This window comes from Grampus griseus (genome assembly GCF_964374135.1).
Source record: "Grampus griseus genome assembly, chromosome: 3".
In the NCBI taxonomy this organism is placed as follows: domain Eukaryota; kingdom Metazoa; phylum Chordata; class Mammalia; order Artiodactyla; family Delphinidae; genus Grampus; species Grampus griseus.
Window position 1 is genome coordinate 38,638,867 of NC_139019.1, and position 26,932 is coordinate 38,665,798.

Sequence of the window (26,932 nt, forward strand, 5' to 3'; positions counted from 1 at the left end):
ATCATCCTCCTAAGACTAGACCTTTGCCAGTAGATCTGTAAATTTGGGGTTAACAGAAGACTTACTTCCATCCCAGAGACTACTGTATTTTATGCTTGCATTTCTTAAACCCAAAGGCAAATGAAGGAGCCTTCGCTAGAGGGTATCTTTAAAACTTGCCTTGAGTGTGCAAACCCCTTTAGTCATAAACACTTTGTTAGAGCAGCTCCATCTTTAAGAATTGAGTTAATAAAGGAAATAATACCCCTAGAAGAATTTTCAAGTAGAGAAAGTTAGCCAGCCATTACGAAAATGAGTGGAAAATGGGAATCAGAGTACTTGAATAAAAATATAACAGATAAAGCAAATAAAAGAATGAGAATTTAAAAATTGTGTCTGGAATTGTATGAGACAAAAACCTTATGGCTAAAGAATTAGTTTACACATATTTCTGTTGCTTCCCATTGGGGAATCATTACTGTAACTAAACAAAAGTCTTTTTTTTTTTTAACATCTTTATTGGAGTATAATTGCTTTACATTGTTGTATTAGTTGCTGCCGTATAACAAAGTGAATCAGCTATACGTATACATATATACCCATATCTCCACCCTCTTGTGCCTCCCTCCCACCCTCCCTATCCCACCCCTCTAGGTGGTCACAAATTAATTGTTTTAAGATTATTTTTTATTTATTTTGCGGTACGCGGGCCTCTCACTGTTGTGGCCTCTCCCGTTGCAGAGCACAGGCTCCGCGCAGGCTCAGCGGCCATGGCTCACGGGCCCAGCCGCTCTGCGGCATGTGGGATCTTCCCGGACCGACGCACGAACCCGTGTCCCCTGCATCAGCAGGCAGACTCTCAACCACTGTGCAACCAGGGAAGCCCCTAATTGCATATTTTTAAATGAGTAAGGGAGCCCCTTTAAAAACATTCCTTCTGGGTCAAGGATTAAAATGCAAAACAGTGATTACATACTGAAGATTAGATATGAAGAAATAGTTCAGGAGTCCATAAGCCCACATATCACCAGATATGGACTCACTTCATACTTAAAACAAGGATGTTATTCCTACAGTTTCTGTTCGTTCACTTTGCCTGTAAAATTTAAAGAAAAAATAGGAAAATGGAAGAAGCTCATAATATTAAATTTAAAAATCCAGACTAAAAAGATCAAAAATACATAAAATGAAAACATCTTAGAGCATCTCAGAGTTTAAGGTCAAACCACTTCAAATCTGATTTATAGATACTGCCTATAGCTCAACATTTTTATTCTCATGTGTAATAGCACTAATCACACACTAAGAAACAGAACCAATGGAAAACAACATATGAATTCAGAGTCTCAAAGAAAAACCGACAGACTTTTTCTCAAAACAAAATAAAATACTTGAAATATTCCCTGCCCAACAAATGACTATGAAACAATGGAGGAGACTGAAAGCACAAAGAGTCAAACAAATAAGAAATGGAAAAAAACCGTTATAACTGTAGAGTGTGCTCCTTCATTATTGTAGCACATTACAAACTTTCAAGCAGTGCTCAGACTGGTTTTATATAAGCCATTCTTGATCCTGCCTCATGTTTTGTTGTATTTGAAAAAGGCTCTTCTACTTTAAACCTCTAAATATCAGACTGAGTAAGCCTGACTTAAGAGCACTTATGAAGAGCATTTCATGCCCATTTTATTACATTTAAACCGCCTTGAAATCATTGGAGTGTCTCAGCTAGGTTTCCCTCGAACTTATTACCTTACAAAGGTACACAGAGGTCTTTCCCAGAAGCAGTATCTTTTTCAAAAGTGCCATCTCATATCAGCTTATTAACTAAGATGGCCACTTCAATTGGTTGGCAACTTAAGGGGAATACAGGTCTCAAGCATATTGAAAAGTTTTTGATGACTTAATAATAGTTATGATATGGTTTTTGTAGTGTTTTGTTTTTTCAACCTTCCTCTTGGTCTTCCATTCTCAGGATCTAAGAAGGCTTTAGCCTAATGTCTAAAATGCTCCAGTAGTATTCAGATTTCATTTTGTGAAAACTAGTGGAAGAAAGAAGCTAGCCTCTCATGGAGTGATAATGGGCAATTGCTCACCCACTCCAAGTTCTTTAGTTGTGGGATATGATAGCATTTAGCGCTTTCACTCCGATTTTACTCATACCACTCAAAATAATGGGACATTTTCACTTTTATCACCACTCTAAAAACTTTAGAGGACAGGTTATCACATTAAATTTTTGGCTTAATTGATAGCATGAAGCTTAGATTTTTCTCTGAATTTTTACACTTTCCTATTGCTCCATGATTTAAGACATCCAAAAGTCAGCTGTTCAGGCACTCTTACAGCAAAAACTATTTTTATAACAAAAGCATCAACACATTTCTACATGTCAGAAAAGCCAAAGCTAGAAGTGATTGTTTATACCAAGCCCAGTTTTATGTGGATAAGGAAGCAGAGGTAGATCATTCTGATATTTCTAGTCTTAACATATTTTTGAATTACAGTCCAGTGTTTCCAGCGGCCTACTGGTCGCAAAATACAGTTTCCTTGCAGCCCCTCAACCTCAGTAGGTAAAAGATGAACCTCATCTTTCCCCACAGAAGTTCCTCAGGGTCCAGCAAGGAAGACAAAAATCACACTAGGTATTTCCACAGAAAGAATTTAATATAATGGGTTAAATAGATGTCAAATGGCAAAACAGAGATTATAAGCAGCTTCTTGGGGAAAACCAAGGGAAGAGGGTTGAACTGAGCTCAGTTCACAGAACTTAGGATTTTGTAGGGGGAAACCCATGAACTCAGATCTGTGAGGAGGGATGCTACCCCACTAGCACTGGTATACCAGGAGTCGGTTCAGGGGTGAGCAGAGAAGGGCGCACTCTGAGAAGGGGGCATGTTCAGGGTGCTCCTGGTATCTCTGAGGAGTCATGATAAAGCTGGTTCTTGGAATGCCACAAAACAGCTGGAGATTGAAACCAACTGTGGCTGCTGGAGTGAAGGGATTTCACTGGGGAGATACTGACAGTAATAGCAAGTACATAGGAAGGCTCAAATCCTATCTCCCCAACTCCTGTCTTCCAGTTTCCTTCCAGTTTTCCCACTGGCAAAACCTAGCAGGCAGGCAGCTGGCAAAATAAAAATGGTGTTTTCAGGGTTATAGTCCCAGCCTCACAAATCAGACGATATAAAGGTGGACTTTGATCTGAGAGATTACAGCTCTTCTCATCTTCTACACAGCTGTCATCTCTACTCATCCTTCAAGTCTTGGGGAAGAGATCCTTCCTTGACCTCAGAGATAGGGCTCTTGTAATTTCCTCCTTCTCTTGTTCTCAGGTATTTGGATTAGGGGCAAAGGATATAATCATGAGAATCACACACACACAGAGACACACAAAAGGAGAGATGGCCCATAAACTTAGGAAAAAGGTGTTCAACCTCAGCATTACTCAGAATCAAATAAACACCTAATAAAGTAAGAAATATTTTTCACCTATCAGACTGCAAAAAAATAAATGGATAAAATAATGCCATCTGTGATCAAGGATTTAGTAAAAAGTAGTTGCTACAATGTAAACTGGTGGTTTATCATACTATTGCAGCAATTTGTTCTCTGAAAATCCCCACAAGAATATACAGCTTTAAAGGTTCATCATAGTAGAGGTGCTTAACAAAGATGTTCCCGAGTTAAAGAAAAAGGCAGCTACGGGCTCCTCCTGAGGTCACAGGGTGAGTGGAGGAGACATGAGAATCCCAGGTTCTTGGATTTCATTCTAGAAGTCTCGGCACCACACCACTCCAGTGAATGTTCCTGCTCTTTTTATGTATATAAATCTCTCTGTAAAGAGATTTAAGTATTTTATTAGTTTTTTTGAATATAGAAATGTATAAAGAACAAAACCAAAAAAACCCTATAATTTTACCATCTAGATCATCTCAGTTGACATTTAAAAATAAGTAATATATGTGCATACTTAGAAAAAGATAAAGCTGTTCAGGGCAGTTCAAAAAAAGAACACGAAAACCTTCCTCTCTCTACTCCAATCCCTTTAACAAAAAGATTTTTGATTACGATTTTAAAGATTTCAAATGTTAGAAAAGCTTACGCTAGGTATAAAGATATAGTTGTTCTGTTCTAGTTCAAGCTTTTTATTTTCAGTCTACATTACATTCAGTTGTATTCCTGAACACTATACATCCTCTAAAACCATCATGTTAATACGGTACCATGATATGTTAACATGGTAAAATTGGGTAGGCCTTCAATAATATACAGTGTAATTCTCTCATTATGGAGATGAGAGTTTAGAGATGGAGAGAGTGTGTGTAACTAGTAACTAGCCTAAGCCCAAAGTCAATAACTAATAGAGTCACTAATACAATTCAAATTTTCCATCTTTAAGGAGTACCTTACACTCAAATTCAAGAATCAAATACAGAGGAATTAAAAATGTACGTCTTAATGAAAGATCATCTATTATTATTTTGCTTCTATAGAGAGCATATCTTGGATAAAAAGATAATATTTCCTAATATTTGTGCAGTACTAATGTTAGAACTATTCAGGAAAAAATCCACATTTCACCAGCTGTTTCACATGAGTCTGACAACTGTTTTTAAAACACTGCTAACCTTTAAGCTTGTATCCTAACATAACTTGTGTTTGTGTACCTCATTACAAATAGAAACGGGAATATTCTCTAAATATTAGACTCAACGAGAATTTCCTTAGCAATATCCTGGCCTCACACACCCCAAGACTGTTAAAGAAAGGAGGTAACAGTTCTTTTATATTAGCAATATTTTATCTGAGATGCAAATGCTCTGTTCTTCAGATTCCTTTGCCATTGTCAAAGGTATCATTATCTTGACAGAATGAGAAACTTAAGGGATGGTGTTGCAGGAGGGAAAAAGACAGCACAATGTTTGAGCAAAGTTTTAGGAATACTAAGTAGAAAATGCAAAAACTCCCTAAAATGCATGTGTTTATGGAAGGAAGGAATTAGAATTAATTACTAAAATAAACACATCCAGAGAAATTAATACATTCAGTCTGTGTTCTTTGGGGTTAATATTCTGATGAAGGAACAGAGGATTTATTAGGCATTTCATAAAAGAAAAAATGTGGGTGATCCATTAAAATAGATTACCTAATAATCAGATTTGCAAAATGGATAATAATGAGAATATCCAATGTGATCAAAAGTGGGAAAATGGAGCCTTCCATACACTGTTTCTAGGGGTGCAAATTGGTCCAATTTTCTGGAAGTCAATTTGGCTCGTCTCTTAACATTTTAAACGTGCATGCCCTTTGATCCATCAAGTCTAGTATTAGAATCTATCCCAAGGAATTAATTGAAAATGCACCCAAAAACCTAAGTGAAATGATGTTTATGGCATAGCTTATAACAACAAACAGCTGGGTAATGTCCTAAATGTCTGTCAATACAATACTGGTCATTTATTTAATGAATATATGGCCATTAAAAAGAATGAGGGAGACCCATTTACATTGACACAGAAAGATGTTAATGATATACAATTAATAAAAAAGAAAGAAAAATAGGGAATAGGCTACAAAAATATGTTTAGAATGCTGTGTGTGTGTGTGTATGCAGATATACACTTAGTTTGACACAGAATACTTTTTTTTTTTTTTTTTTTTTTTTGCGGTACGCGGGCCTCTCACTGTTGTGGCCTTTCCCGTTGCGGAGCACAGGCTCTGGATGCGCAGGCTCAGCGGCCATGGCTCACGGGCTCAGCTGCTCTGCAGCATGTGGGATCTTCCCGGACCGGGGCACGAACCCGTGTCCCCTGCATCGGCAGGCGGACTCTCAACCAGTAGCGCCACCAGGGAAGCCCCTTTTATGTACTTCTTTATACACTTTTGTATTGTTAAATTATTTTACAACGAGCTTTTATTATGTTTATAATCAGCAAAGATAATAAAGATATTCTAATTTTGGAGGAATAAAAGAACATGCACATAACTGTTCATTTTCTTTAATTGGGTCGTGGGGAGTCATTTAGTCAAGTTCCATAAAACACTGAGGTGTTTTGTTTTCCTCTTTTTATTCTATATAATGTTAGCATTAAATTTTGCGAGTTGTTTTTGACGTGATGTAGGCACAATAAGAATGCCTTGATTATGTACCTCGGGAGCTCTGATTCAGTATTAATATTTTGCCTTCATTTGTTAAGCTGTAATACATGCTACAATGATGTAGGGTGAAGTTATTTCCTAGTAATAACAGATAATGGAAACTTACCACATGACAGGTACTGGTCTAGATGCTTTAACTGTATCAACTCACTTGATCCTCATTATAACACTGAGTATTAGGTGTTAATGTTCTCTTTCTTTTGCATATGAATTATCTGAGGTATCAAAAGTTTAACTAATTGGCCCAATATTGCAGTGCTAGTAAGTAGCAGAATCTAGTAAGAAGTCCGACCTCTGAGCCCAATGCTAGTGCTTTTCTTTTGAGAAGACTTGAGATCCCTCGCTTGATTTATGCTTTCAGTAGGGGAAAAAAGTTACATGCGTAAAGCTATTTTCTGGAAATTATATAAATAAAGAGGCTTCTGAGAATCTTCTCTTTTATCCACATGTAGCTAAAAACCAGCATGAGATTTAAATGCCCCACATTTACAATAAATCAAGCCCTACAGCAGCGGAGAAATCCTGAAGAAACAAACTTCCGCGATGAGGATGCAGTGTATTGATACATGTGCTGTAATGCAACATAGGACGGTGAGCCTCACACTCTGTGCGGGGGAGGGGAGAGGTGCTGTTGGGGGTCAATGTTAAAAAAACAAACGAAGAGGATTTGTTTGACAGGAGGAATGAAGGCTGTAGGAAGGTGGCAATAAGTTCTTGAAAGACTGATATTATTTGTAAGTTTTATTGTTCTGTGGCAAATATTAAAAAACACAAACTCGTAGAAATCTTAGAAAGTACAGAACATCATAAAAACGACAATAAAATCACCAGATGCGGAAATCATCACATTGGAGGATGTTACCAGCTGGGTACAATTTTAACAGGCAGTGATCAGAATGGAGACAATTTGGGGAGAACAAAGGCAGAAAGATGGGAAAGACGACTATATTCATGTGTTATTTAAATAACTGGAACAGAAAGGAGTGGAAGGTAACTCTGAAAGAGTAGAGGATTTGATCATAAAGACTGGAAATGTGAGGGTGAGCAGTGGGGAGCTACTGAAGGTTTTAGTGCAAAGGAAGGATGTTTGAAGCCCAGCTTAGAAAGATTAACCTGATGGTAGCACCAGGAAAAACTGGAGAAGGGAACGATGGAAGTTGAGAGCACTTAATAGTTTACTATTGGGGGGAAGTCATGTATGTAATCCTAAACCAAAGAGAAAATAATAAATAGAAGAGGGATAATATGGGACACTTAATTGCAGGGATAATAAAATCCTGCACATCTTGCTTAACATTACAAATTCTCTTTGTGTGCTGTTTTTATCATCTTTCATTCTATTTTTCTTGTTTTGTAAGAGCTGTAATGTTGCAGGATTGTAGACCATCATTTTTGACAATTCTGTAAGAGTGGATAGCCTCTTAGTAAGTAAGTTGTTCTATCTTTGGAACAGAATACACAAGGCAATTAAGAATGAGTTCTTCACAAACTAAGAGGCGATGTTACAAAAAGATCACGTTTTTACAAAAATTTGAACAAAGTCCCTGAAAAATTTAATTTTTGCCAAAAATAAAATAAATGGGTCATAAGGATTTATCAAATGTGAAGCTTTTTCTTGACTTCAATTGTTACATTAATAACAGTTTTTATAATATTTCCTATAAATTATATGACTTAGAAATGATAGACAATTCAGCAAGTCATTTATATTTAAACTTAAGGGGAAAATGATGTTATGATGACAAGAAGTTTAGTACCATCTCTACATACATTTAATAAATTGCCTTGGTTTGCTTTGCATTTTTAGATATCGTCTGTTATTTTTTTTCCATGACTAGTGCTAAATGGTGTTATAATTCCTGCTGAAGATGAAAGAAACATTTAAGAGCCGTTAGAAGAGTTATTTGTGTAGGAACTCTGGCTTCTTTTCCCAGATCTGACCTAGGAAATATATGACCTCATGCTTCGTTTTTCTAATTTCTGATGTAGAAATTGAAGTTGAAGAAATTGTAGAAGCTGAAGAAGTCAGAGAAATTGAAAAATTGAAGTCCCCATCTGTATGTGTGTTTATATATACACTCTAGGCGTTCCTTAAATGTATACACAGTATAAACATATGTAGAAAAAGTTTTCCACTAAATTTTGCAGGATATATTTGCAATGAACCACTGTAGGCATGCTTCCAGATCCCCTTGCATTCCTTAAACCACTGCCTTCTGCTGCCTTAGCCAATGACTGATCAATGAGGGAGGAGGAAAGCCCAGCTTCCTTGCCTAAGTGGGGACAACTCTGATGCCCAAATTACACTTCAGAGCTCTGCCCAAAGTTACCCTTCATGGAATTTTGCCCGACGTGGCACCCTTCTTAGCTTCTTTTCTCTCCTTCCTTGTCCTGCATTCCATAGCTCCTTACCACTCTCTCCTGGGAGCACTTAATACTCTCCTGTACATGAATTCACTTCTCAGAGTCTAATTCTGGGGAACCCAACCTAAGACACTACAACCGAAACAACAAAAGTGAGCTAGTGTAAAGTTTACTGAAAACACATTGTCATCTTCTTTTAGAAAACCAGGCCATGGATATGATAACAGTAACAAGATGACCATACAAATACGTGAAAAATCATGGATTTAGTAAGAGCTTCTAAATGTGCTTTTCCAAAAATATTACCAAGTCAAACTTAAAAGAAAACATTCAATGTGATTCACCCTAATCATAACTAATAGCTGCCATCTGTTGAATTCTTACCTATGATGATCACCGTTTTAGCATCTGTACATATCTCATGCCATTTAGTCTTCATAACAATTCTATGATGGAGGTGTTTTCTTTATTTTTCATATGGTTAGAGTGTGGCTCTGAGATCACACAGCTTACCAAATACCTGAACCAGGATTCAAACCCAGATCTAATCTGAGACTAAAGTTCATAATCTTTCTACTTTGTCTCATTGACTATTTCTTCTATAAGAGCATCCTGCAAAATAGTGGGTGCCTATGTGTGTTGACTTACTATTGATTTTCCTCTGATATAGACAGGAAATGATGAGGTAGTATTTATCCAATGACTTTCAGCAAAGAATTTACTCTTTGCAAATAAAAGCCAAACTATTCCAATTACTTTGAAGTGTTAAAAAGCAAGTATTTTAAGAATGCCAAGATTTGTCTGGTTCTGGTTATGTCATGGAGGTGCCCATTAAGGAGGTCATCAACAACTTGCTTGACCAGCTAGTACAGGAAAGATAACAATAAACAATTATGAAAGTTCTGAGTCCAGACAGGGCTATCATGCTCGATACCCGAGGCTCAGACATAACTACTTAGATTGTTTAGATGAGAACTCTGGCCAACCATTTTTCCGTGGTGGTCATTTCTGACTCCTGAAGTCCAATCAACTTATTAGATACCTATTATAGAAGGCAATCATGAAGCACATTCAGTTGTAATGTTATATCTTTTATCTGTAACAGCTGTGAGAAAAAATCAAGAATGTCCATGCAAGTATGGCACAAGGAGCTGGAGTCATTTCGCTCTTTGTGGTCAGACACAACAACATATAATTCATATAATCTTTGACACTGAAAGCAGCGTAATTCAAGTGGAGGGCATTGTCTGGCCTTGCAAAATAAAAATCCCATCTTCACATCCTGGGAGCTCTCCCTTTAACCCTATGGAAGCAAATGCTTTTCATCCATGTAATAGTTCTACACCTGGTGTACCACCCTGAGGATTTTCTGTTGTACCTTAACAATTACTTGGGTGAAGAGACTCCATTTAAGAATGGATGCTGTATAGCACAGGGAGATCAGCTCGGTGCTTTGTGACCACCTAGAGGGGTGGGATAGAGAGGGTGGGAGAGAGACGCAAGAGGGAGGAGATATGGGGATATATGTATATGTCTAGCTGATTCACTTTGTTATAAAGCAGAAACTAACACACCATTGTAAAGCAATTATATTCCAATAAAGATGTTAAAAAAAAATGGATGCTAAACTGAATCACTTTGCTGTACAGCAGAAATTAACACAACATTGTAAGTCAACTATACGTAATAAAAAATAAATAAATAGCAAATGATCTATAAAAAAAATGGATGCTAATAAAGTTGAGTGAAGGAATGAATTATTGAAGACAGGAAAGCTGAATTTTATTTCTGTACCAGTTGATTATTTTGGAATCAGAAGTAATTCATTCCCAAGTGTCTCTGTAAACATGGAAAGTAATTGGATGTCATCATGGGTTGAATTATGTCCCCCCAAAAGATGTTGAGGTCCTAACCTCTTGTACTTACAAATGTGACCTTATTTGGAAATAGAGTCTTTGTAGAGGATTGAGTTAATTATTCATGGTATATCTCTTCAGAAAGTCTGCAATTCCCATTATTATTGTTTAGTAAGTCACTAGCCCAGCATTTAAGGCCCTCTATATTCCTGACTCTATGTACTAATTTCAACTTCATTTTTTTATAATATCACATATAAATCATCCATAGTCTAGTCAAGTTGATGTCCTCATAGTTCATTACACACACTGAGAAAATCCCCAACTTTCTGACTCTGTTTCTACCTTTTGGTGTGTTAAAAATGTCCTCTATTCTCTTCATTTTTCCAGGCCCTATCTTTACTTCAAGGTGCAATTTACCTCTCAGGATTCCCATAAGAATTTTCCAGAATGCCCTGGAGTGGGTAATGGTCTGATACTTTGAAATCCTATGTCACTCATTGCTTTGCATTATTTGATTCTCAATCTATCTAAATATGTTTTAAGTATGACTTTTTTGTGTATATCTTGTCTCTCTAACAAGTCTCAAAGTTATCTCTTCATAGTCTTACTATATAAACAATTATTACCCAATAAACATCAATTGACAGTAGTGACACTGACAGTAATTGTCAATTTTTCAAGAAAATTGCCTGAAATTTAGAGATACCTATAAGAAAAGGGTAATCTCTCTATAGCTATCTCACAAGGCAAATGAATCAGTGTATTGTCTTAATGCCCCAGATTGAGACAGATTAAATGGCTTCCCTAAAATTATCCCCAGTGTTCAATGTAAGATGGTCAAGAAAGAGGCAGAACCTGAATACAAACTCAGTTCTTCTAACTCCAAGCCCAACACTTAGTTATTCATCTAGCATTTAAAAAACATGAATGGGGGTTTAAAATGAAGGAGACAAAAATAAAGATGTTTTGGGGATAACAAACATTTAATACCATACATCTGCCTCCAGTGTACCACCCAGTTTCTCTGACATAGAGAGGTTTTATTAATCACAGTATTTGTTAGAGAATATATAGAAAGGTATTACATATTTTGTCTTTCTGTAGCATGTGGCCCTGAATGCATAGTCAAATTTTATTGAGGAACGAACACGGACCTACTGAAGAGAACAAGAGATTTGGACAATTCCTAGGCGAGGACTTACAAGACCTGCTTAGTATACTCGAACACAATTCATTTGATCCATGGTGTAGGACGAATAGTGCTAAAAATGTAATTTGATGAATTACTTTCTGAAAAAATCTTTAATTCAAAACTTGCTAGCACTTGTACAAGTCTTTATGAACATATAATATATATCAGAGTGAGAGAGAACAAGAGTAGCACCTTGCATCCCCAGCCAAGATTTTCCATGCTTTCAAGAACTCAGATATAGCATGTCAATGGGAAGGAGCAATTATTGTTCTTGTACAAATATGGTGCGTGTAAGCAGGTAAGAGCTTAATAGGTGCCGTATTTTCCTATATGCCTGCTTTCCATACATATAGATCAGCATAAGAGAAAATGTGCAAGAATACATCAGTTTTAAAAAGTGCTTCACATACCCAAATCTACTTCTTTTCTTGGTTCTTAGTGCATTTTCCAGTCTAGGTTAACTTTATCTCCTCAGCACTGGAAAATTCAGTAGGTGAGTGTCTGAGTGGCAGTTAAAGTATGGACTGCAGTTTTGTTGCTGACAATATTAACAGTGTATTCCGACAAACTATATGTGTCATTCTCTACAAATGAAGGAATTGAACAGTTCATGAATCTTTTTAAAAATCGCCAATTTATTTACTAGTGGGGAAAATCTCCTACTGCTTCTGCACACACCATCCCCTCCCATCAGCGAGAATCAAATCACGTTTTTTATATGCAGGGTTTGTAAACTTGGGTTAACAAACCTGCCAGGAGACATGAGGGAGTCCCAGTAATCGAGACTGAGAGAATATTAGCTGATTAAACAGCAGCTCCTTCCCTTAACTACTTTTCATGATTCCTACCCACATCACTTTTTGAGATGATCACTGAATTCTCACCAAACTCATTAAAATCACCTATGTTTTTTTTCTCACTTTATGCACTATACACTTATAAGAAAGTCCACAAATCTAGCAAAAATATTTTAATATAACTTATATGGTTTTGCTTGGGTATATGATGAACAAGGTGCCATTGTGTGTGTGTGTGCGTGTGTCTAATTTTTATCAGGCCTCTCCCTTCTCTCTTTAGGTTCATCTTTCTGAAACTGTCTTATTTCAGCATTAATTTTTTAAATATGTAATTTTTAAAAATTTTACACTTTTATCTTGTGCTTTTCACTAATGATATGGGAAAGGAATTTTTTAAAAAGCTAACCACACCAAAAAGCATGAAGATTGAGCAAGCCGTAATAGATATAAATATCCTATAATCAACAGAAATGCTCTATGAAACTGTTTCCATTCCTTTACATTCACAGAAAGTTCAAGAAAACTTCTTTTTCATTATCAATTTTAAGCTGCAAACAGGCAGATTTAAAAAGGCAGGGAGACCATTACTGTCCGAGAGAATTCATGTTTCTCATGTAGGGGTGAAATAAGAACTATATCCTGAGCTTTCCTGGAAAGAAGCCACTTATCTTCCACAGAGGTCTGGTGGGGTTTCCTGAGCTTTTTCCTGGCAATAGTCAACTGTTGTTTATGGGACCATGCCAAGACACCATGGGGTTGAGGGGCTTTCATTTGGACGGATGGCCTGTCTGGCCCTCTCCTTGGTGCTGGCTGTTTCCACAAGGCACTTGCTTCTCCAGGCTTTGTTTTAGTAAGCCAGGCTGGAAAAAGGCCACTCTGCACGGTCCTTGATGAATTAACATCCCCAAATGATTTCTTGGCTTTGTTACTTTGACCTGAACCACCTCCCTACAAACCTTTCCTAAATTGCTGCAGCCTCTCAGCACCTAAATTCTATCTTTCCCTTGGCACACAGCACATTTTGTATGGCTTTGGAATTCAGCTTGTGTGTGGTTTGGTTTCTGCTGGGTTTGTAAGTCATATTTGAGTGAGCACTTGCAGATTGCTTTATACCTAGAGCACCTAGTATGTAGTAAGTCCTCAAAAACTATTTTTTGATGATAGTACTTTCCTGTCGTCTTCTCAGGAAGCAGAACGTACAATTTTTATATTATAAGATTCTGTCATATTCAGAAAATATTTGAGACCATCGGTCTAGGTGTGTGGCCCTCAATCTACATTATATTTATCTTTCCCTTCCTTTTTTAATAATTGCACAAAACTTCTGATCCTTCCCTGTTTCCCTCTGCCTCTTTCTCAGATACTAGCACACACACACAAACTGATACAAACTTCACACACACATGTTCATCTGTCAACAGGATTCTATGAGTAGAGGTTAAGAGCACAGAATCTGAAGCGAAACTGATTATTCCTGTGCCAGCTCCCATAATTAGTATCTATGTGACAGTGAGCAATTTTGTTAGTATCTCTCTGCCTCAGTTTCCTCATCTATAAAATGGGGTTGATAATGAAAACTAACCTCATAGTTTGTTGAGTTAATCATGTAAAACTTCTAAAAGAAGTTCTGGCTTCTAATGAGTTGTATCTTTATATTGTCCACTATTATTATTTTGGAGTGTCTTAGATAAGATGTTACTTCTCCCTCTCTGGATCACCATATCAGATCTGATTTCCCAAATGTTCAATCTCAACTTATTGAAGAAGTAGCAGCGATAGTAGAGGCAAGAATCTAAATTAAAAAGCTAGGTGTTCTTCTTCTTGATGGAGGGGGTCCAAATCACCAACATTTAGTTTTTTAATAGAAAAGATGCTAGTCATGAAAGAGCAAATGATTTAAATAAATAAGTTTATTTGGACCGCAGAGAGGTTTATAAATCCTTTGTACAATTTGGATTTTATATGGCTTTGCACAATCACTTCTCTTGAAAGTTTGTGTTTGGAACAGCTTATCTGAAGAGCTGATATTGGATACATAGAAGTATTAGTGAGTCACAGTAGGAAAAGGTCCAAGGAAAAAGATAACCAATTTTTAGGTGCAATAGTTTGGTGCTAAAATGATGCTTTCTGTTGCTTCATCTTTGTACTATTTCTTGGTTTCCCCCATGAAAAGCTTGCTAGTGGATGAAATAGCAGATCATCAAATGCTCAGTATTTAACATGGTTTTGAAAGGACCTAAAGTAATGGCTGAAAGTGAGGTGGAAGACTTAAAGATCATAGCAAATGAGGCTTTAGGGTTTAGCTTCAATGCAGGCATATCTTTGGCAGTGATAACTCTGCCTTACTTGAAGGTTCCCCAAATTATTCCTATCAATGGGGATTTGTATCTTGTACTGTGGCATAAACCCAGAAGCATGACTCCTGAGGTTATCTAATAATTGACACCTGTTCTAATTCTGCAGGCGGTGTCACATTGTTCTTGGAAAACTGAAGTTGATGTGGTGAACTTGGCCCAGGTGAGAATGTCTGCAGTATTTGTCCAAGCAAGGATGTATACTGGACTTCTCCAGCTTTATGTGTATAATGGTCAGTCTGGAAGTAAAATGTTATGTTTATAGGAGACCTCACTTAGAAGTCATTCCAGTTATTTATGGCTAAATAACAAACCATTCCAAAATTTTGGGGCTTAAAGCATCAACAAGGACTTATTTTGCTCATGAATTTACAACTAGGCAGGAGTTGGCAGGGTGGCTTATCTTTCCTCTGTGAGCATCAGCAGAAGTGGCTTGACTAGGACTGGAGGATCCATTTCTCATATGGCTGGAAAGTTACAGTTGGCTGGCAGCTGGGAACTTAGAGCTGTAGGCTGGGAATTTTCTTCATATAGTACTACTGGAAGCTGAGCTCTAGGAATGAGTGTTTCAAGATGTCTGGTCAGAAGGTGCAAGGTTTCTTATGAACTTGACTTGAAAGACCCTATCATATTATATTAGTAATTAAGAAAGTCATTAAGACAAGTCCACATTCAAAGGGAGGGGAATTAGACTCTATTTTTAATCTACTGATGAAGTTATCATTCTCAGATTTCTACTTATCAGTGAGGCTATTGATGATCTCTCTAGTATATATACTCATGGTGTTGATTTCTTTCTGTTTGTTTTAGACAAAATCTTGTTTGATATCCCAAGAAGTCTTTCTGGTCTTTTTGTCTGTCTTCCTCCCATTGACATTTGACAATAACATCATCTGCATGTTTCCACATATATCTCTATCTTTTAATTGGTGTATTGAGACCACTGACATTTAAAGTGATTATTGATATAATTGAATGAATACTTACCATATTTATCAGTGTTTTTTACTTGCCCTTGTTCCTTGTTTTTATTTTTGTTTTCCACACTTTTTCTGCCTTTTGTGTTTTTTTTTGTTTGTTTTTTTGTTTGTTTTTTTGCGGTACGTGGGTCTCTCACTGTTGTGGTCTCTCCTGTTGCAGAGCACAGACTCCGGACGTGCAGGCTCAGCAGCCATGGCTCACGGGCCCAGCCGCTCCGCTGCATGTGGGATCTTCCCGGACCGGGGCACGAACCTGCGTCCCCTGCATCGGCAGGCGGACTCTCAACCACTGCGCCACCAGGGAAGCTCCATTCTGCCTTTTGTGGTTTTAATTGAGCATTTGTGTGTGTGTGTGTGTGAGATGGAGTTTATTTATTTATTTATTTTACATATTTATTGGCGTATAATTGCTTGACAATGGTGTGTTAGTTTCTGCTTTATAACAAAGTGAATCAGTTATACATATACATATGTTCCCATATCTCTTCCCTCTTGCGTCTCCCTCCCTCCCACCCTCCCTATCCCACCCCTCCAGGCTGTCACAAAGCACCAAGCTGATCTCCGTGTGCTATGCGGCTGCTTCCCACTAGCTATCTACCTTATGTTTGGTAGTGTATATATGTCCATGCCACTCTCTCACTTTGTCACAGCTTACCCTTCCCCCTCCCCATATCCTCAAGTCCATTCTCTAGTAGGTCTGTATCTTTATTCCTGTCTTACCCCTAGGTTCTTCATGACATTTTTTCTTCTTAAATTCCATATATATGTGTTAGCATACGGTATTTGTCTTTCTCTTTCTGACTTACTTCACTCTGTATGACAGACTCTAGGTCTATCCACCTCATTACAAATAGCTCATTAATTGAGCATTTTATAATTCATTTTCTCTGTTTTCTTGGCATATCAATTATGTTTCTTTTAAAATATTTTTCAGTGGTTGCCCTAGAGGTTGCCAATGCATTTACCATTAATCCAAGTCTACTTTCAAACAACATTACACCACTTCATGGGTAATGCAAGTGCCTTAAAATAACAAAATATTTCTAAGTCTTCACTTCATTACTGTTACTCATTTTATTTATGCATAAGCATACAAAAGCATATATACATGCTTATATATCCTATGTTCTGTGACATCAATCAAAAATAAGAAAAATAAAAGATTTTTGTTTTACCTTCACTCATGCCTTCTTTGATGCCCTTCCCTTCTTTCTGTATATCTGAGTACCTGACATAATTTTCTTTCTCTTCTGAAGAACTTCTTTTTAACATTTCTTGCAAGGCAGATCTACTGGCAACAAATTCCCTCAATTTTTGATTGTTTGAGGAAGTTCTTATTTCTCCTTCACTTTTGAAGGATAATTTCACGAGGTACAAAATTCTATGTTGGTGTTCTTTTTCTCCCAACACTTTAAACATTTCACTCTATTCTCTTTTTGCTTGTATTGTTTCTTCAGATGTAATTCTTATCTTTATTCCTCTGTAGATATTTTTCCCCTCTGGTTTCTTTCAAGATTTTTTCATCTTTGATTTTCTGAAATCTGAAGGTGATATGCCTTGGGGTTTTTTTTGTTTGTTTGTTTGTTTGTTTAGCCCTTATTCTGCTTGGTATTCTCTGAGCTTCCTGTGTCTATGGTTTGGTGTCTGGCATTAATTTGAGGAAATTCTCAGTTATTATGCCTTCAAATATTACTTCTGTTCCTTTCTCTCTTTCTTTTCCTGATACTCCATTACACATATATTATGCCTTTTGCAGTAGTCTCACAGTTCTTGGATATTCTGTTATTTTTTTTCAGTCTTTTTTCTCTTTGATTTTCAGTTTGGGGAGTTTCTACTTTCATATCCCCAAACTCAGAGATTCTTTCGTCAGCCTTTTCCAATCTACTAAGGAGTTCATCAAAGGTATTCTTTTTTTCTTTTTTTTTCTTTTATCATCTTTATTGGGGTATAATTGCTTTACAATGGTGTGTTAGTTTCTGCTTTATAACAAAGTGAATCTGTTATACATATACATATGTTCCCATATCTCTTCCCTCTTGCATCTCCCTCCCTCCCACCCTCCCTATCCCACCTCTCCAGGTGGTCACAAAGCACCGAGCTGATCTCCCTGTGCTGTGCGGCTGCTTCCCACTAGCTATCTACCTTACGTTTGGTAGTGTATATATGTCCATGTCTCTCTCTCGCCATCAAAGGTATTCTTCATTTCTGTTACAGTATTTATGATTTTTAGCACTTCTTTTTGATCCTTTCTTAGAATGTCTACCTCTTCACTTACATTATCCATCTATTCTTTCATGTTGTCTACTTTTTCCATTAATAAGCTAAAGCCCTTAGCTTACTCACCATAGTTTAAAAACATTTTAGTATGATAATTCCAACATTCCTGTCATACCTGACTCTGATTCTGATGCTTGTTTACTCTCTTCAAACTGTGTTATTGCTTTTTATTGTGTCTTATAATTTTTTGTTGAAAGATGGACACAATACACTGCATAAAAGAAACAATGATAAATATGTCCTTACTAATGTGTGGTAAGGTGTAGGGGTAGGGGAAGTATTCTCTGGTACCATGATAGGTCTCAGTCTTTTGGTGAGCCTGGACCCTGGACTGTGAACTTTGCCAGAGATTCTGAGGTTTTCCCTTCTTTAGTTGGGACAGTAGAGCTAGAGGGGACTGCAGTTGGTTATTTTCCTTCCCCAAGTTAACTTAGGCTCTGATAAAACCTCATCAGTTTAGACTTTGGTAAAAGAATTTCTCCTGAGGGCAGCCATTATTAAGAACAAAATCCTCTGGTGTATGGTAGTTCTATTTTTAGTTTTTTAAGGAACATCCATACTGTTCTCCACAGTGGCTATATCAATTTACATTCCCATACATGGAATCTAGAAAAATAGTACAGATGAACCTATTTGCAGGGCAGGAATAGAGACGCAGATGTAGAGAACAGATGTGTAGACACAGGTGGGAAGGGGTGGCTGGGATGAATTGGGAGATTAGGTTTGACATAAATACACTACCATGTGTAAAATAGATAGCTAGTGGGAACCTGCTGTATAGCACAGGGAGCTCAGCTCGGTGCTCTGTGATGACTAGATGGGTGGAATGGGAGGGGAGGGCCACGCGGGAGGGGTTATCCTTATACATATAGCTGATTCACTTCATTGTACAGCAGAAACTAACACAACATTGTAAAGCAATTATTCTTCAATAAAAATTTTTTTAAAAAAAGAACAAAATGCTCTGGTGTATTTCAAAGTGGCTCTCTTTCCCCTCCCTCTGCCAGAACTTGAGAGGAGTTTTCTCCGTTATTCAATGTGAGGACGTGGTAGAACCCTGGAGATAAAACTCACTGAAGCGCGGGGCCTCCTATGACTGGGTCCCACTGGAGTTCTTAACCCTCAGACTCATCCACCCTAAGTCTCCAATCAAAGGAAGTTTCTGCTCAGGGATTTCTGCTCAGTTAAGTTGTGATTCCCTGTGTTCACCTGTTGACCTCTCTCCAATTTGGGGGGCAGTAGTTTGCTCTGTGACCTCTTTCTCTGATGGATCTAAAAAGAACCGTTGATTTTTCAGTTTGTTCAGCTTTTTGCTTCTTGTTAGGATGGAGTGGCCACTTCCAAACTCCTTACATGCTGATGGGAAACCACGAGTCCCAATTCATTACCTCTTTAATGGTTAATATCTGAATTTCAAGATAAGAAATTAGACACTTAGATATTTTCCTGGGAATAGCTATCAAAATAGAAATTTTAAGTAAATTATGATTTTGAATATATTAGTTTAATAAATGTTTGAAGAACATACTGAGGGGAGTTTGGAAAATATTTCCACTCAGTGCTGTCTACTCCATACCAGCATGTACAGTTTGAACGTGAGGTAAGATAAGGGGAAAAAAGGAAAAAGAAGCAACATCAAAAACAATGAACAGAGGGGTGAGATGTCCACCAGACACTTGCTACTGCCGGGAAATTCATATTCTCTTATTCTTATGACTGAATATATGAGTATATCATAAAAGTAGACATTCAATTAGAAGAGAAGTAAAATAAAGCAAATTGTGACTTCTGTAGTGACTAATCCTGGCTAATGACTAATGACTAACCCTCATTTCTTTAATTTCATAAAACTAATGCCTGAGTCTTTTCTCATGATTTTCATGTCTATGAAAAAAGTACTGTTGATGCCTTAATTCTAACGTGGAGAATAGTCACATGGGTGCTTGTACTTCTAACCACTGGGAAAGGAGTGTGTTATCTTCCAGGGCAAAACTGTCTTATTGTTGAAGTCATTGTGGCTGGTATTGAATCCTTGGGGGCAGGCAGCATGTGGCACAGCTTGACCTTTCAGATCAGGCAGATTAAGAACATTCTATTTTCCACCCAGTCAATGCAGGGCCCATGGTTAATGATTACTTAGAGCATAAATCCCACAGCTGATTTGCTGTCATTTGGAAATGATCAGAGCCCATGTCCAGCAAAATCTGGCAGTGACATTTTTGGCAAGCTCTTCCAATAACAGATGTTTTCAGAAATGAGAGAGAGCAAGCCAGGACTGGGGGTGGGGGCCTGGGCGGGGTCTGAGGGGGTGAAAGGAAGCAGCATATATTTTACGTAAAATTTACTTTGCTTATAGTTTGACCATGTACCCTCATTCTTTCAAAATGATGGGTTGATAGTGGAGACTTGGAGTGTAGTCATACATTACACGTCACTACTAGGATGGAAGAGCATTGTCTGCTTTCTTACTCCGAAATAATTTCAACCACCTCAGGCAATAACTTTTTCTTAATATTCATCAGGATACTTTTTTAGGTCACTAAAAGGGGAAATCTGCAATGCTCACCTTTATTAAAATAGAGAAAAGGATATAGAGGAGTAGAATTAAGGTGAAGAGTCATAAAAATAAGAGAATATGAATTTCTCCCCAGTAGCAAGTGTCTAGTGGATATCTCATCCCTCTGTTCATTGTTTTTGTTGTTGCTTCTTCTTTCTTTCCCCTTGTCTCACCTCACATTCAAACTGTACATGCTGGTATGGAGTAGACAGCGCTGTGTGTCTACTGGATAAAGGGCCTAGGCTGAGCTGGGGTAGACTAAGGTTTCTAGCCTGTGAGGTTTTCTTGATGGCTTTCGTCAAAGCCTGGCAACCTATGTCACCCTACATTGAGATGTGTTCCAAAAACACAATGCATGCAGCTAGATAGCTGATCAAAATTGTAAGGGAGCCAGAGTTAGCTGTTGATCCTGCTCATATTTCTTTTTTTGAACTCTTGCTTTGCTGACTTTCAGTCACTCAGATCCCAAGAGTGGCCCATCTATCACTGTCCAGATCCACCAACTCCACCTAAGGCTACTCTTAACCAAGTGCTTCATGCTCGAAAACGAAATCTCTGGTGTTCATCCAACTCACCTTCGATCTATCTTCTTCTTATTCTCTGAGCTCTGCTAATATCAAGACTGTATTTATTTGGATCTATGATTATATTCATAAACATCAAGTTATGAATGACTGACAGGCAACTCTTTCTGAAGTATCCACATGTAAAACAAGTCCTTATTAGAATAAATTATTCTTGAATAATAAGATGACCAGATTGGAAGATGAAGAAAGAGTACATCTATAAGACATTTGATAATTTTTCTCCCTCTCTTGTTATATGTACAAGTTAAACAGCTGTATTAAAATGACCTTAAAGTATAAAGACAGATAATGTAAGACTGATATAGAAACACTGCTTCATTGACATGTAGCTCCCATCAGATCCAAGTCAGCTGCTCAATTTGTTGCCATCTCCCAGTAAGTGGGAAGAGAAGGGAAAATACATATTGTTTCTACTCCCATTCCATTGATCAGCACATAGTCACAGGACCTCACAAAATTTCAAAGAAGCCTGGGAAACATACTCTCTTGCTAAGAAAAGATATTCTTAGACAAAACTACCATGCTTTAAAGAATGTGACCATTACGTTATCAAAGAAAAGGAGAGTGGTTAGTGTTAGATAAATACAAGCACTACAGCATTTGGTCCAGAAGACAGTGCCATTAGATAGATTTTATGTTGGTTAAACTATATTACCCAGAGAGTTTTGAGTCCTATATTGATTGCAATCTGACATGGTTACTTCTTGAGGTAAGCCAAGAAAAGCTTCACTTGAGCATTACCCCATGTACCACAAAAACAAAGATAGAGAATGTGTTCTCATCAACTTTGAAGATGACATAAATGTGAGTAGGGAAACTAGTTCACAAGGTGAGAGAATCCAAATTCCATAAAATCTGGGCAGATTGAAATAATGAGCTGAAATTAAAAAGATGGGAATTAATAAATATTAAATGGAAAGTGGCTTTAAGCTCAAAACAACTATACAAATATGGAATGACTTGGCAGTTCATGTGCTAAGGATATGAGTTTCCTTAAGCATAATCCATAAGCATTAGTATTGAGGCATAGCTGCCCAAGGAGTAAACACATTTTTTAAAAGGCAAGTAACGATTCTACTGAAGTCTGCATCAAATTGAACACATAAATGCCACATTTGAAGGGGGCTTCAACAACATAGAGCACACATATAAAAGGACAATTATTTCATATCTGGAATGATTGAAAGAACTACGAATATTTTGGAAAAGACGAGGTTTATGAGAGACAATGAATGATAACAATCTTCAAGTATTTGAAGAACAGAATATGTAATCCTTTAGCACCAAACTGGAACATTTGGGTTATACAAAGATAGATTTTCAATTCAGTATAGGAAATTGTGGAGAACAGTAAGGAGGTTCCTTAAAAAACTAAAAATAGAACTACCATATGATCCAGCAATTCTACACCTGGGCATATATTCAGAAAAGACAAAAACTAATTTGAAAAGATACATACACCCCAATGTTTATAGCAGCACTATTTACAATAGTCAAGATATGGAAGCAACCTAAGTATCCATCAACAGATAAATGGATAAAGAAGATGTGGTTCATATATACAATAGAATATTACTCAGCCATAAAAGAAATGAAATAATGCCATTTGCAGCAACATAGATAGACTTAGAGATTACCATATTAAGTGAAGTCAGACAGAGAAAGACAAATATATGATATCACTTATATGTGGAATCTAAAAAAATAATACAAGTGACCTTATTTACAAAACAGAAACATACAGACATAGAAAACAAATCTATGGTTACCAAAGCGGAAAGGGGAGGAGGGATAAATTAGGAGTATGGAATTAACAGATACATATCACTATATAAAGTAGATAAACAACAAGGATTTACTGTATAGCACAGGGAACTATATTCAGTATCTTGTAATAGCCTATAATGGAAAAAAATCTGAAAAAGAATATATAGTTCAATAAAATAAAACAGATTCTTCTTCCATAAGTAATCTAAAAATTTCTCTATGATTTAGAAAGGACAATTGAAAACTGATGTCCAAGGCTGGTTACATGAAAGCATTGTCTCAGTCTTCTCTAGGTCGGGTGAAGCTTTGGGGCTTAGAGCTCATTATGAATGTAAAATTTTGTATGAAATTGACCAACCCTATATATCAGCATATTCTTCATCTAGGGTACAAGGAGGGTCACAGTCTTTTAATTGCAAATGACAGTTTTCAGAATGTGAATGCATAAATGGAGATTGGCAAAGAAAAGTGATACTTGAAGTATTCTTTAAGCTTCAGGTTTTTGTTATTAACCCCAAAAGTCATAGTTGAAACATTAATAAAATTTATATTCATTGAACCAGAAAGGAAATTCTGGGGTTATATTACACATTTCAGCTATATGTGCAACATTTTATAATACTTCTCAGAACTTCAGAAATATCTTAAGCCTCCCCCCACCGACTCCTCTAATCCAAGTTAATTATTCATATCTCTGTGTTCCTATGATGTCTTGTACATATGTTAATTATAGCACTAACCACATTGAACTTAACCACATAAAATTTAAGCATGTCATTTTTCCATGTTAAGTAGTGCTAAGACTAAGGGAATTCCATTTCTTGAATGTGATCCACAGTCTCATATCACTTTTATCATTTATTCATTGCTCAGTGAATTGTGCCAAACATTATTCCGGGCACTAGGTATGGCTCATGGGAGGTATTTGAGGAGTAAACATAAAAACATATCTTTAGAATTCAAAAAGATACATACAATTTTAAGAAAGCAATCTTTATTTTCTGAAAATCAGAAAGACATCACAGAGAAAGTAACACCTGAGATGAGTTGGGAGGAAAGATAAGATTTTGCAGGTAGAGGGTTCAAGGAGAGTGCGGAAGCATCACAGGCACATGGCAATGCAATTATACCATCTCATTTTACCCATTAGCTTTGAGTTTCTCAGAGCCAGAGACAGTGTTTTACTCGTTGTGTTAGCTTGCTAGGGCTACCATAACAAGGTACTACAAACTGGGTGCTTAAAAACCAAAGAAATTTATTGTCTCACAGTTCTGGAGACTAGGAGTGCGAAACTGAGGTTTGGGCCAGGGCATGTTTTCTGTGGAGTGTCTGGAGGAGGATCCTCTCTTGCTTCTTCCAGCTTCTGGTACCACATGCATTCCTTGGCCTGTGGCAACGTAACTCCAATCTTTGCATATGACCATTCTCTCCCTGTAGACAACGTGATGTCTCTACATTATCTTCCTTCTCTGTATGACTTTGTGTCTTCACGTGGCATTCTACTCTTTCTGTGTCTGTGCCAAGATTCCCCTATTCTTCTAAGGCCATTATTTATATTAGATTAGGGCCCACCCTAATGACATCATCTTAACTTGATGACAGTTGCAAAGACTCTATTTCCAAATAAGTTCACATTCACAGGTACCCAAGATTAAGACTTCAACATATCCTTTACGGGGACACATTTCAACCCTTAACACTCAAATTTACCACCCAAATATCTATCAATGAATCTACCAAATTCTAGGCACCTGGTACATGCTGGCTAAATAAAATGTTCTTACATCCTACTGAAATCCTCACACTGTCATTTAAAATTATATGGTTTACTATTGATTCAGGAAAACTGAGAAATTAATGATTACTATTATATGAAAATATTCAACCTACTTAAAAGTTGTATTGTCACCCTTAGCCATGTCTTTCTCTAGTTAAACTATTCAAACACTTTTCAATATAAATCCTATTTTCTAGCTCTTCAATCATCTTTGTTACCCCTCTGTATCCTAAAATTTAACTTGTAGTTTATCCTTTCAGAAATATATTTTGGGCTACTTCAGACCTATGCAATATCATTTTTCCTAAACACTTGTTCCCTTTCCTTTGTAAAATATTTTTCCATGTAGTTCACATGAAGACATTGAATGCTTTATAATAACTTTGGGGTTTGAATTTAATAATTTTTCAGGAGGAATTATCAAAAATATGGCCAGAGAATTCATCTATGAACTTGTTGACTTTTTTATACCTTAAAATGAAAAAAAGTCACATCAAAAACCATTGAAGTTGAACTGGTGTGTTTCACCTAACCTCCCAAGATAACTTTTCGGTTGTGTTTGATTAAACTCTGTGAGTCACACTGCTCTCTCTCAGTTCAGGGCTCTTTGCTACCTATGGGTCTTATTTTACATCAGGAGCAGCTGAATTTCACACCTATATTTGCCACCCTTCTGGATCCTTCCTCCTGAGCTTATTAACACCATCCAGCAGCTACCTTGAAGATATACTGCCAGGAAAAATAAATGTTTTCTGCAAGGAGCAAAGAAGTTTTCTACTCCCATATGTCAGCACTTCAGATCAGGACTATTGCCAAAAACTAATAGCATTTAAACAATAGTTTATTCAGGTGAGAGTTACAAAAATGCCCCTCTTCTGAGATGATTCACCAGATCTTATTATTCAAAAGTGAGAAGAAAATTGGTTGATTTTGCATCAGAAAACTGAACACACTGAAAATGAAGCTAGAGATCTGATTCCTAGTCCAAGTTTCACACATAACTTGCTCCTTAACAATGAATTTTCACATGACCTTTCAGCATCTCCATTTTCTCACGTGTAAAATTAAGAGAATACCATCTTTTTACCTACTGATTATGAGGATAAAGAGAAATCACATGCAGAGTCAATCTAAAATTATAAGGCACTGAGCATGTTTCAGATATTAATATTCCAACTTAGAATTTTAAAAACGCTAAAATCTATAAATCAAGAAAAGTGACAAAAGTGCATCATTGCTGATTAATGGTTATTCACCATTCTGTGTCTGAATTTTGGGAAATTATCTATTTATGTTCTCTTTGTGTGCAGACTTTCAACCCAGAATATAATATGAAAATTTCATATTATTATTGCCTTACGTTTTTTTCTGACAAATCTTACAATACTTTGGAGGAGAAAACTATATAGTATATAGTATATACACCATATACTATATACTTTGGAGGTGAAAACTATATACTCAACTTTGAGTTGAGAAAACTCAACTTTTGGTGAGTTGAGTTCAAGGTCATAGAAAGTCACATATCCAAGATCCTGGGCTGATGGGTAATAAACTTATTACAGCACTCACTCCTGACTTGAGATGGTTGCCATCTAGAAATAAAAAAGTAATCTTGCGTATAGAATTCAAACAAGTGGAACCAGCCATGATTGTAATAAGGAAAAGTAAAAATGGCTGTAACACTGAATCCTGTTTTAGTACCAAGTTATCAATAAAGCTGATGAAGGTCACCTGATTTGAGAAAATATTCTGACACAGTTTTGACAGACAAGCATAGATCAAATACAAGAGTCAACAAAAGTATGAATAGTGAGACTGTGCATAATTTTTATTTTATTGCTATTTTAGCTTCTCTATATTTCCTAATTTTGTTATGATGTACAATATTTACCTGTGAAATTTAAATAAATAAGTTAATTAATTGATTAATCACCACCCAATCTTTAAGGCCAAACATTAACATCATCTCCTTCATGAAGCCTTTAGCAACTCCTTAGTCAACAATAATAGCCTTCTTGTTTGAATTATAGCTATTTGATAATATTTTATTTTTCTTACAAACTCAAAAAATTGCTTCCACAAATTCATTTAAATGAATGTCCAGGGTCTGTATTAGGTTTATATTTGTATGCCCCTGTGTGCCTAGCACAGTGCCTTGTAATAAACATTTATTGAATTTGTTGAATTGAGAAGGTCATGATGACAAAATATGATAAATCATTGGCATCAACTACAACCATTTGATTACAGAATGAGAAAACTAACATATAAAGTGTG